Raw genomic sequence first — 12309 nt, 5'->3', positions numbered from 1 at the left:
TAATGGTGTGGCTGGTTGGAGGGGGTGTGGTGAGGTAAGGGTGTGGCTGGCAGGGAGTGGGAGGGGAGACATAATGGCGTGGCTGGTTGGAGGGGGTGTGGTGAGGTAAAGGTGTGGCTGGCAGGGAGTGGGAGGGGAGATATAATGGCGTGGCTGGTTGTGTGTGTGTTTGTATGGCTGGTAGGGGGTGTTAAGGAGAGGTGGGACATAGTGGGGGAGGAGGGAAAGATGTGAGGGCATGGCTGGTGAGGCTGAGGATATGGATGTAGTTGGTGAGGAGGGGGAGGGAGCTTGGCTGCAAGGGAGAGGAGGGGGTGCTGCTTTTCCAGCACCACTTTAATCTTGAGTCTGATCTCCAGCATCTGTAGTTCTCACTTTTGCCTAGAGGAGGGGGTGTGGCAGGTAGTGGGGTTTGAGGAGAGGAGGGGGTGTGGCAGGGAGTGGGGTTTGAGGAGAGGAGGGGGTGTGGCAGGGAGTGGGGTTTGAGGAGAGGAGGGGGTGTGGCAGGGAGTGGGGTTTGAGGAGAGGAGGGGGTGTGGCAGGGAGTGGGGTTTGAGGAGAGGAGGGGGTGTGGCTGGTGGAGGGGGTGTGGCTGGTAGGGGAGATTTGGGGAGAGGTGGGGAGGGGTGATGCTGGGAATTAGCTGTTGATCGGAGGGGACTGGCTGGGGTGTGGATGGTGAGGGGAGGGAAGATATGGAGGGGCCTGGTCATGGGGGGTGGAAGGGGAATTTGAGGTGGGCATGTTGGTTTGGAGGAAAGGGAGGGTAGGGTAGAGGTCAGGAGTGGAGAGGTGGGCTTGAATAAGTGGAGGTATGGCTGGCTTGGAGGTATGACTGAGGGGAGGGGAGGTGAGAGTTTGGGACATGGCTGGCTGAGTGGAATGGGGAGAGATTGTGGCATGGCTGGTAGGTAGTGAGAGTGGAGTGCTACGTAGCTGGTAGAGAAGGGAGAGGTTTGGGGCTTTGCTGGCAGGAAGGGGGGAGGAGGGTTGATATGCTGGCAGGGAATAGTTGGGAGCATCTCTGGTGTGAAGTGGTGAGTGAGATAGGGGCATGGGTGGGAGAGGAGAGGTTGGGGCATGGCTGGTGTGTAGCCTGGGGTGAATGGTGGGGACATGGCTGTTGAGTGGTCAGGGGAGGGGAGTGGAGAGGTGGGGGCACATCTGGCTAGGAGGATGAGTGGAGAGGTGGGCCCTGGCCAGCAGAGAGGGGAGACCTGGGGACGCATGGCCAGGAGGGGTGAGGGGACAGGGGCGTGGCTGAGAGGGAGAGGAATCAGGTATGGGCGTCTTGCTTAGATATTTGTATCATCAATAATTACAGCTGAGGTGTCGGAAGACTGGAGGTTGCCAACGTAGTCCCACTGTTTAAGAAAGGTGGTGAGGAAAAGCCAGGGAACTATAGACCAGTGAGCCTGATGTCGATGGTGGGCAAGTTGTTGGAGGGAATTCTGAGAGACAGGATGTACAATGTATTTGGAAAGGCAAGGACGGATTAGAGATAATCAACATGGCTTTGTGCGTGGGAAATCATGTCTCACAAACTTGATTGAGTTTTTTGAAGAAGTAACAAAGAGGATTGATGAGGGCAGAGTGATAGATGTGATCTATATGGACTTCAGTAAGGCATTTGACAAGGTTCTCCATGGAAGACTGGTTTGCAAGGTTAGATCTCATGGAATACAGGGAGAACTAGCCATTTGGATACAGAACTGGTTCAAAGGTAGAAGACAGTCGTGGTGGTGGAAGGTTGTTTTTCAAACTGGAGGCTTGTGACCAGTGGAATGCCACAAGGATCGGTGCTGGGTCCACTACCTTTCATCATTTATGTAAATGATTTGGATATGAACATTGGAGGTACAGTTAGTAAGTTTGCAGATGAGACCAAAATTGGAGGTGCAGTGGCCAGCGAAGAAGGTTACCTTAGATTACAATGGGATCTTGATCAGATGGGCCAATGGGCTGAGAAGTAGGAGATAGAGTTTAATTTAGATAAATGTGAGGTGCTGCATTTTGGGAAAGCAAATCTTAGCAGGACTTGTACACTTAATGGCAAGGTGCTAGGGAGTACAAAGTTAAAAATCACACAACGCCTGGGTGGGGGAGTCCAGAACTAGAGGGCATAAGTTTAGGGTGAGAGGGACCCTTATCTAAGGAAAGATACACTAGTAGTGGAGGTAGTCCAGAGAGGATTCACTAGGTTGATCCCAGGTCCGGAGGGACTACCTTGTGAGGAGAAGTTAAATAGATTGGACCTGTTAGCGTTGGAATATAGGATAATGAGAGGTGACCTTAGAACTGTGCAAGATTCTTAAAGGATTTGACAAAGTAGATATTAAAAGGTTGTTTGCCCTTGTCGGAGAGTCTAGGACCAGTGAGCATAATTCTCAGTATAAGAGGTCTTGCATGTTTAAAATGGGTAAAGGAGGATATTCTTCTCTTGGACTGTAAATCTGTGGATTTTATTTACTGCAGAATGCAGTTGAAACTAGGTCATTAAATATCTGTCTCTCAGCCTTGAATATACTTAATCAGTAAAGCAATCAAGGGTTGTAGGGAAAAGGCAGGAAAGTGGAGTTGAGGATTTTCACTTCAGCCACTGATTTGTGGAGCAGATGCGATTGGCTGAATGGCCTACATCTGCTCCTATTTCTTATGATCTTATGTGTACTAGGTCAATGATTTCTGAAGAGGCATTATAGTTATCCACCAACTTGTTCAGCTGTGGTATGATACAATTCTAGAGCAGGTGAAACTTAAACCTAGGTCTCTGGCTCAGAGGTGGGGACCACTGCACTACATGAACCTCTGAAGAGGTTCTCTTGGATATTGGATTCTTAACATTAACTCTTGTTAATGTACAAGTTTCTTCCTTCACAGATGCTTCCTTCGCAGATCAAGTCTGGTGTTTCTACAGCAATTTTATTTTATTCCAGGTCATCACTGCTCACTATATTAACAAAAAACCTTTCCTCTATTACCCTTTCATCTCTTACCAAAATTTGAAATCTCTGTCTTTTAGTCCATTGGTGAATGGGAACAGCTTTTCTTTGTCAATCTTAGTTAAACTTGTCACGATCTTTTTCACATTGACTAAATCCCCCTGCTTTATCTGTGCTCCGTGGAGAACAGTTTCAGCTTCTTCAAACTAAACTTTGTAATTAAAATTCTCTTATCCCTGGAACCATTCTGCTGATGTCCTCTGCACTCTCTCAAGGACCGTCAAAATGTCCCTGAAGTATAGTGACTAGAATTTAATGTAATACTGTAGTTGTGTTTTTTGTTCTGCAACACCAAGTGCAGTAAAACTGAAGCACCTCAACTGGTTGCATCTGTGAACTTTAACAATTGTAATAGTCATGCATTTATAACTTTATTTATAATGTGTTTTTATCTTGCATTATTTTCATTTAGTTTTGGCTATCTGTGTCTTCCATGAACTTCAAATTTATTTATTGTCCATCTGGAAGGTGGTTATAAGCCACCTTTTTGAACTGCTTGCATTACATCCAACATTATTTGTGGTTGTCTTGATTCTGAGCTCAAAAGTCAAGCCTGACATTCCAAGGGAGTGTTGGAGTGTCACAAGTGCAATCTGTCAAATGAGTGACCCAGTCTTCTCCATAATGTGGAAAAGAAAGAATCATGGCCCTATTTCAAAAAATTTAGCCACTGGTATCCTTCAGTGAACATCATGAAAGTGGATTATCTAGTTAATATCTCATTACAGTTTTCCCTGTATGCAAATTGACTGTCATGTTTCAAATATGTGTTCAAACATTTAGGAGCAGAAGACAGCCACTCGAGCCTGCTCTGTCATTCAGTAAGATCATGGATGATCTGATTACTCCACAGTTGTGCCTATCCCTGATAAACTTCCCCACCCTTTTCTTATGAAGAATCTATTTACCTATTCACTTAGAAAAAAAAATTAAGGATTCTACTTTCACTGCCTTTTTGAGGAAGGAAGTTTCCTACATTAGAATAATGACTACCTAGAAGTACATTAGCAAGAGGTGTTTAGGGATATCAGGAGATCGTGTAAGGTGCCAAGTAAGTAGAAGTTTTCTTTTAATTTAAGTTCATTTTTTGATTATTCCAGGCAAGGAGACTCTTCTGTACTAATAGTCATAGCATCTAGCATGTACAAGTGCATCAGACTGTGATCCTGACTGATGATCTTAAAGTGGTTTCTGCTGTAACTCTTAGTATAGTTCACGTTATTTAATGTATGATTTATAGTAGCCAAATCACATTTATGGTGCACATATTTTGAGGCTTGCAAACGCAGGCTGATTCAACATAATTGGTATGTTGCTGGTTGTGGATGGTCAACGCGATGACGCAGAAACCAATTTTCAGATTGCCAGTTGGGCTGTCAAAACCCTGTTTTATGTAAACAAAGGAATTTGTAAAACCGTTGCACTTTTTTTGTGGAAAAGAAATTGGTCAAGGAGACTGCCAACGTTTGCTGCATTCCTATGACAACTTTTTTTTTCTTTTTTTTTCTTTTTTACGCACAGTCACACACTGATCCAATCTCCAAAAGGGGGAAAACACCCGAGTGGCCAGTGACAAGCAGTGCCCTTCAAATGACAACTTCTTGACTTTGGTCAGAGCCTACCTGTTTGGTCTGTGAATTAAGATTGATTGCCAATGATGGTCGAACTAATCAGCTGTCTAAAATGGTGTCCCTTCTTACAAGTGTTATGACAGAGATAGCAAGCCAAATCAAATCAGCCTCACTATCACTCGATTCACAACATAGTGAAATTAAAACATTTAATGACCTTTAAAATTGGTTAATTGTTCCTAACCAGACTTTAGGAATAATGGATCTTGGATACCAAGTTTGTAACTTAAAGATTGACAATTTATTATTAATAATGTAACTTTAGCCAAACACAGTTGAATGACAAAGCAATCTAATTATCTATGATCTAAGCCTAATCATCTTTTCTCATAAACTCCTTACTTTCTCATCAACAAACACACAGTTAAGAGATTAATAAAAAAGAAAATAAATTTATTTTGACAGTTCGATAACTGTTTCAGTGACGAATATCAGGTTTTCATGAAATCTTTTAATGGATTCTATTACAGGCATATAGGTCTGTACATCTTGTGTGAATTGTGCGAAGTCAGCGGTCAATGCAAGCAGATTCCACAGACTTCTAGAAACCTGGACTTATTTCTTACAACTGGAATTATAATCTCAGAACTTGTAACAAGTCAACAACAAAAACAGCTTCCAAAACAAACTGTCCCCGACACAAAAAATTCAAAGCTAGTTCACTGTTTATTCCTTCTTTTTTCAGCATGGCTGGCTTTGGTTTTCCCTTGAAAACAACAAATGCTGGAGATCACAGCAGGTCAGACAGCATCCATGGAGAGAGAGCAAGCTAACGTTTTGAGTTCAGTTGATTTCTTTTTCAGAGCTCTGATGAAGAGTCATCTAGACTCAAAATGTTAGCTTATTCTGTCACCATGAATGCTTTCTGACCTGCGTGATCTCCAGCAATTTTTGTTTTCAGTACAGGTTCCAGCATCTGCATCAAGTTGTTCCTACTGGTTCTCCCTTGATTGACCAATTCAACATCGAACTAGCTGCCAGTGCCTGAGAATAACAACATCTCAGTGCTGGATTGTCTAAAGTCCTCAGAGCTTTAATTAGGCAGCATTATCTTTCCAGGCCAGTTCCCAACAGCAAAGCGCAGTCTCTAGTATTCTTTTTTTTCTCTAAAATGAGCTGCTGTTTCATGTTCCGTTCTTGACTGCAACTCACAGGTCCAAACCCAAAAATGAGAATATAGAGGAATAGTGATGTTCTCAAAACAAATGTTTCTTGCATCATAATTCTGATGAATGCAAGATGAAACTCTGACAACTTGTCTCCATATATCAAGTTTATGATCTGTATGCTATTTCAAAACTTTATTTTAATTGTGAACTTCATTGAATTTTGTACAGACCCAGCAGTGTAATTTTTAATATTAACATTTTTGACAGTATTATTAAAAGATCTTCACATTCATTTCCATCAAAACTGTTTTTCTCCTAGCAGCCCTACATTGGAACTTATATAAATGAATGCAGCAAAGTTCTCTAACTTGTTTTGGCTCACTTAGCGGATTATGTTTTGAAACAGAGTAGTAGTTGTAGCCTTTATATTAAAAACTGATCATTGTGCTATAGATAGAGTCATAGAGATGTACAGCATGGAAACAGACCCTTTGGTCCAAGCCATCCATGCTGACCAGATATCCCAACCCAATCTGGTCCTACCTGCCAGCACCCAGCCCATATCCCTCCAAACCTTTCCTATTCATACACCCATCCAAATGCCTCTTAAATTTTGCAATTGTACCAGCCCCCACCACTTCCTCTGGCAGCTCATTCCATACACGTACCAACCTCTGTGTGAAAAAGTTGCCCCTTAGGTTTGTTTTCTATCTTTCCCCTCTCACCTTAAACCTATGCCCTCTAGTTCTGGACTCCCCGACCCCAGGGAAAAGACTTTGCCTATTTACCCTATCCATGCCCCTCAATGGCGTTCTAGGGTACACCTGATCAGGTCCTGGGGATTTATCCACCTTTATGCGTTCCAAGACATCCAGCACTTTTCAAGGTGTCACCATCTATTTTCCTACAGTCTATCTTCCATATTCTTTTCCACAGTAAACACTGATGCAAAGTACTTGTTTAGTATCTCCCCCATTTCTGTGGCTTCACACAAAGGCTGCCTTGCTGATCTTTGAGGGGCCCTATTCTCTCCCAAGTTACCCTTTTGTCCTTAATGTACTTGTAAGAACTCTTTGGATTCTCCTTAATTCTATTTGCCAAAGCTATCTCATGTCCCCTTTTTGCCCTCCTGATTTCCCTCTTAAGTATACTCCTACTGCCTTTATACGCTTCTAAGGATTAACTCGATCTATCCTGTCTATACTTACATATGCTTCCTTTTTCTTAACCAAACCCTCAATTTCTTTAGTCATCCAGCATTCCCTATACCTACCAGCTTTCCTTTCACCCTAACAGGAATATACTTTGTCTGGATTCTCGTTATCTCATTTCTGAAGGCTTCCCACTTTCCAGCTGTCCCTTTACCTGAGAACATCTGCCCCCATCAGCTTTTGAAAATTCTTGCCAAATACCGTCAAAATTGGCCTTTCTCCAATTTAGAACTTCAACTTTTAGATCTGGTCTATCCTTTTCCATCACTATTTTAAATCTAATAGAATTATGGTCGCTGGCCCCAAAGTGCTCCCCCACTAACACCTCAGTCACCTGCCCTGCCTTATTTCCCAAGAGTAGGTCAAGTCTTGTACCTTCTCTGGTAGGTACATCCACATAATGAATGAGAAAATTTTCTTATACACACTTAAGAATTTCCTCTCCATCTGAACCCTTAACACTACGGCAGTCCCAGTCTATGTTTGGAAAGTTAAAATCCCCTACCATAACTACCTATTATTCTTACAGATAGCTGAGATCTCCTTACAAGTTTGTTTCTCAATTTCTCTCTGACTATTAGGAAGTCTACAATACAATCCCAATAGGGTGATCATCCCTTTCTTATTTCTCAGTTCCATCCAAATAACTTCCCTGGATGTATTTCCAGGAATATCCTCCCTCAGCACAGCTGTAATGCTATCCCTTATCAAGAATGCCACTTCCCCTCCTCTCTTGCCTCCTTTCTATCCTTCCTGTAGCATTTATATCCTGGAACATTAAGCTGCTAGTCCTGTTCATCCCTGAGCCATGTTTCTATAATTGCTATGATATGCCAGTCCCATGTTCCTAACCATGCCCTGAGTTCGTCTGCCTTCCCTGTTATGCCCCTTGCATTGAAATAAATGCAGTTTAATTTATTAGGCCTACCTTGTCCCTGCCTGCCCTGTCTGTTTGATTTGCTTCTGTTCTCAACTGTACCAGTCTCAGATTGACCTCCTTCCTCACTATCTCCCAGGGTCCCACCCCCTCACCTTACTAGTTTAAATCCTCCTGAGCAGATCCAGCAAATGTTTTTGCCCGTATATTAGTCCCCTTCCAATTTAGGTGCAATCCGTCCTTCTTGTACAGGCCACTTCTACCCCAAAAGAGATTCCAATGATCCAAAAATATGAATCCTTCTCCCATACACCAGCTCCTCAGCCATACATTCATCTGCTCTATCCTCCTATTCCTGCCCTTACTAGCTTGTAGCACTGGGAGTAATCAAAATATTACTAGTCTCTAGGACCTCCTTTTTAAATTCCAGCCTAATTCTCTATTCTCCCTTCAGAATCTCAACCTTTTCCCTTTCTATGTCATTGGTTCCAATGTGGACAATGACTTCCTGCTGGCCCCTCTTCCTCCGTGAGAACATTCTGCACCCTCTCTGAGACATCCTTGATCCTGGCACCAGGGAAGCAACACACCATTCTGTTTTTTCGCTGCTGGCCACAGAAACACCTGTCTGTACCTCGGACTAGAGAATCCCCAAACATAATTGATCTCTTGAAACCCAACATACCTCTCGTTGCATTAGAGCCAGTATCAATATCAGAAACCTGGCTGTTCGAGCTACACTCCCCTGAGAATCCATTACCCCCTTCATTTTCCAAAACAGCATACCTGTTTGAAATAGGTGTAGCCACAAAAGATTCCTGTATTAGCTGCCTACCTCTCTTACCTTTCCTGGAGTTAACCCATCTATGTGACTGTATCTGAGACTTTTCCCCCTTCCTATAACTGCCATCCATCACACTGTTGCTGTTTGCAAATTCTTCATTGCTTCTAACTATCTCTCTAAACGATCCACATTATCCGATAAGATTTGCAACCAACAGCATTTATGGCAGATATAATCCGCAGTAGCCCTTAAACTCTCTTTAAACTCCCACATCTGACAAGAAGCACATACCGCTCTACTAAAGGCCATTTTTGCTCCTTCACAATCTACAGACCCAGAAAATAACACAGTCTTATTCTTCTACAAACACTGCCCCAGGTTAAATGAATAGTTATGGCTTATATTTTAAGTTTAAACAAGAGACATATCTCCAAAAACATATAATCAAGAAAGAACCCACTCACTACTGCAGACTTTCTGTAGCCAACTTAAAACAATTAACGTATCTGATTCTGTGCTGTGAATTTCGCCCAACAGTTCCCCCAAGATCAGTTGTGAATTTCACTGTTTGTTAATTTTCCCAGACGCACTGGGAAACTTTTCCAGCGATGCATGAATTCAAACAGCAAAGGCAGTGTCAGTTTCTTTCTTTCTTTCTTTCTCTCTCTCTTTCTCCTGCACTGACCTCACCAAGTGCTTCCTTTGTCTGTTCTTCTCCCTTTTGAAACAGCTGTTGTTTTGACTTTTATTTCCCCCAAAGTTCCAAAACAAAATAACAGCATATAAAACTGCTGCTCCTGGAATTCGAGGAAATCACCTCTAACACCTAAAATACCTCAAAAAGGAGCAGCTGTTACAGCCAGAAATTTTTCTTGTCCTCCATCTTGGATTACCTTTCATCTGTTGTATCAATATCATTTGTTGTGCTAAAAAGTTTTATTTGTCTGAGAGTTCGATTAGTGAAATAAGTTTTAAAATTGTGTAAACTGACTTTACATAAGAGTCCATGAATGAAATCTGACAATGGTATTTTAAATCACTGGAAGAAAGATAAATAATTTTTCATTCATAACATCCTTGTATCGTTTTTAATGTCAAATGTTTTAACTGATTTTGGTTTTGTGTACAAATATGCTACTTCATTTGAAAAATTTCTGTCTTTTGAGGAAATGTTATGGAGAGCTAAGCAAATCTGTTGTACTTAAAACTATAACTCCCTGCAGATACCAAAATATCTTTATTCTACAAGCAGGAAGTAAAAAAAGCCTATCTTCAAGAACTTTATATGCACTGCAATCATAGAATCCTTACAAAGTGGAAGCAGGCCATTTGGCCCATCGAGTCCACATTGATCTTCCAAAGACCATCCCACCTAGACCCATGCCCCTACTTATCCCTGTAAACTTGCATTTCCCATTGCTAATCCACCTAGCCTGCACCTCCATGGACACTTTAGGCAATTTAGCATGGCCAACCCATCTGACCTGCACATCTGTGGACTGTGGGAGGAAATGCACACAGATACAGGAAGAATGTGCAAACTCCACACAGACAGTCCCCTGAGGGTTGAATCTAACCCAGATCCCTGGCGCTGTGAGGCCAGTGCTGCCCTTTCTGTCACTTTTTCAAAAATATCAACCGTTAATGAGAGACAATTTCCCATGCACAAAGCCATATTGACTGTCCCTAATTAATCTTTGCCATCCCAAATGCATATAAATCCTGTCCCTCAGATTTTCCTCCAACAACATACATCAGGCACACTGGTCTATAGTTTCTTGCCTTTACCACCATATTAGCCAACCTCCAGTCTTCTGGCAGCTCATCTATGGTTATCAATGATACAAATATCTTAGCAAGAGAGCCCAGCACTCTCTTCCCAGGCTTCCCACAAAGTTTTGGTACACACCTGGTCAGGTTCTGGGGATTTATCCTCCTTGGTGTTTTAAAGCATCCAGCACGTTATCTTCTGGACACTTTTCAAGATATTACTGTTTATATTCCCCAAGTTCTCAAGCTTCATGTTCTTCGCCACAGTAAATGCTGATGTGAAATGCTTGTTCAATATCTCACCCATTTCCTTTGGTTCCACACGAGGATGGCCCTTTAGATCTTTTAGTGGCTCTATTCTCTCCTTATTTACTCTTTTGCCTTTAATGTATTTGTAGAATCCCTTTGGATTCTCCTTAACCCTATTTGCCAAAGCTATTTCATGTCCCCTTTTTGCCCTCCTGAGTTCCTTCTTAATATACTCATACTGCCCTTACTCCTCGAGGAATTCACTCTATCTCAGCTGTCTATACCTGATATGTGCCTCCTTCTTTATCTTGACCAGAGCTTTAATTTCTGTAGTCATCTAGCATTCCTTACACTCACCAGCCTTGCCCTTTGCACTAATAGGAACATAATGTCTCTGAATTCTTGTGATCTAATTTTTTAAGGCCTTCCACTTTCCAACCATCACTTTATTTGCGAATACCTCTCTTAATCAAATTTCAAAATATACCGTCAAAATTGGCCATACTCCAGTTTAGAACTTTAACTTTTAGATCAGGTCTATCCTTTTCCGTAAGTATTTTAAAACTAATAGAATTGTGATTATTTGCCTCAAAGTGCTCTCCCACTGACACCTCAATCACTTGCCCTGTCTTATTTCCCATGAGAAAGTCAAGTTTTGCTCCTCTAGTAGGTACATCTGCAAACTGAATAAGAAAAGTTTTGTGCACACACTTAAATTCCTCTCCACCCAGCCCTTAACACTATGGAAGTGCCAGTTTATGTTTGAAAAGTTAAAATCCCATTAGCATGCAAACTTGTTATTCTTACACATAATTGGGATCTCCTTACATACTTGCTTCTCAATTTCCCACTGACTATTGGGGTGCCAATAGTACAATCCCAATAAGGTGATCATTGCTTTCTTATTTCCCAGATCCACCCATATAACATCTCTGGATGTTCTCTCAGGAATATCCTTCTTCAGTACATCCGAAATATTATCCTAAACCAAAAACACCACTCCCTCTCCTCTTTTACCATGCCCCTTTCTATCCTTCCTATAACATCTGTATCCTGGAACTTTAAGCTGCCGGTTCTGTCCATCCTCAAGCCATGTCTCTGTAATCGATATGATATTCCAGTCCCCATGTTCCCAACCATGCCCTGAGTTCATCTGCCTTATTGGTCAGGCCTCTTGCATTGAAATAAATTCAGTTTAATTTACCAGTCTGGTAGTAGTGGAGACCAGCAAATGAGTGGCAGTGAAATTCATATTTTCATTGCAACACACTACTCAAGTACAGGATTTCTGTTTAATTTTTTTTTGAATAATTATCCCTGCTGTGTTTCCACAATTGACCATTTCCATCATCCCATTCCTTTCACCCTTCCCGTATCAACCCATCCCACCCTTTCTTCCTAGAGCATCCTTATTCTACCCCACCCTCCATTTTTCTTGACTGAATGTAGCCAGATGGAGAGTTGGCACTTCATCTGATCAGGCTGCTTACCTTCCATTGGTTTCCTATGCTGCCAACACTTTGCTGCCACTAATCAACTATTGAAAATTGAATGGGAAGATGTTTTACATGTATCAAAATTTAATTAAAAGCAATAAGTGTAATTCAAATTTTTAAAAGAAAATTCAGTTAGCAACCGGTTTCCTAAAACAGCATTTTAGAAATCTGTCATGTGTC

At 41.9% G+C, this 12309-nt stretch overlaps 1 protein-coding gene across 9 annotated transcripts in view; it reads left to right on the top strand.

The window, feature by feature from the left end:
- Positions 1-12309, top strand: part of LOC140480815 (actin-related protein 3B) — a 196345-nt gene that overhangs the window by 961 nt on the left and 183075 nt on the right. The window contains exon 2 of one of the 9 annotated variants that reach the window (XM_072576246.1): positions 4524-4631. The exons of the other annotated variants lie outside the window; for them this stretch is intronic. The gene's annotated coding sequence lies outside the window, so the exon portion shown is untranslated. The remainder of the gene's footprint in view (positions 1-4523; positions 4632-12309) is intronic. 9 annotated transcript variants of the gene reach the window in all.

This window comes from Chiloscyllium punctatum, chromosome 8 (assembly GCF_047496795.1).
Source record: "Chiloscyllium punctatum isolate Juve2018m chromosome 8, sChiPun1.3, whole genome shotgun sequence".
Lineage (NCBI taxonomy): Eukaryota > Metazoa > Chordata > Chondrichthyes > Orectolobiformes > Hemiscylliidae > Chiloscyllium > Chiloscyllium punctatum.
The sequence above is the reverse complement of the archived record's forward strand: the minus strand, read 5'-3'. Positions and strand labels throughout refer to the sequence as shown.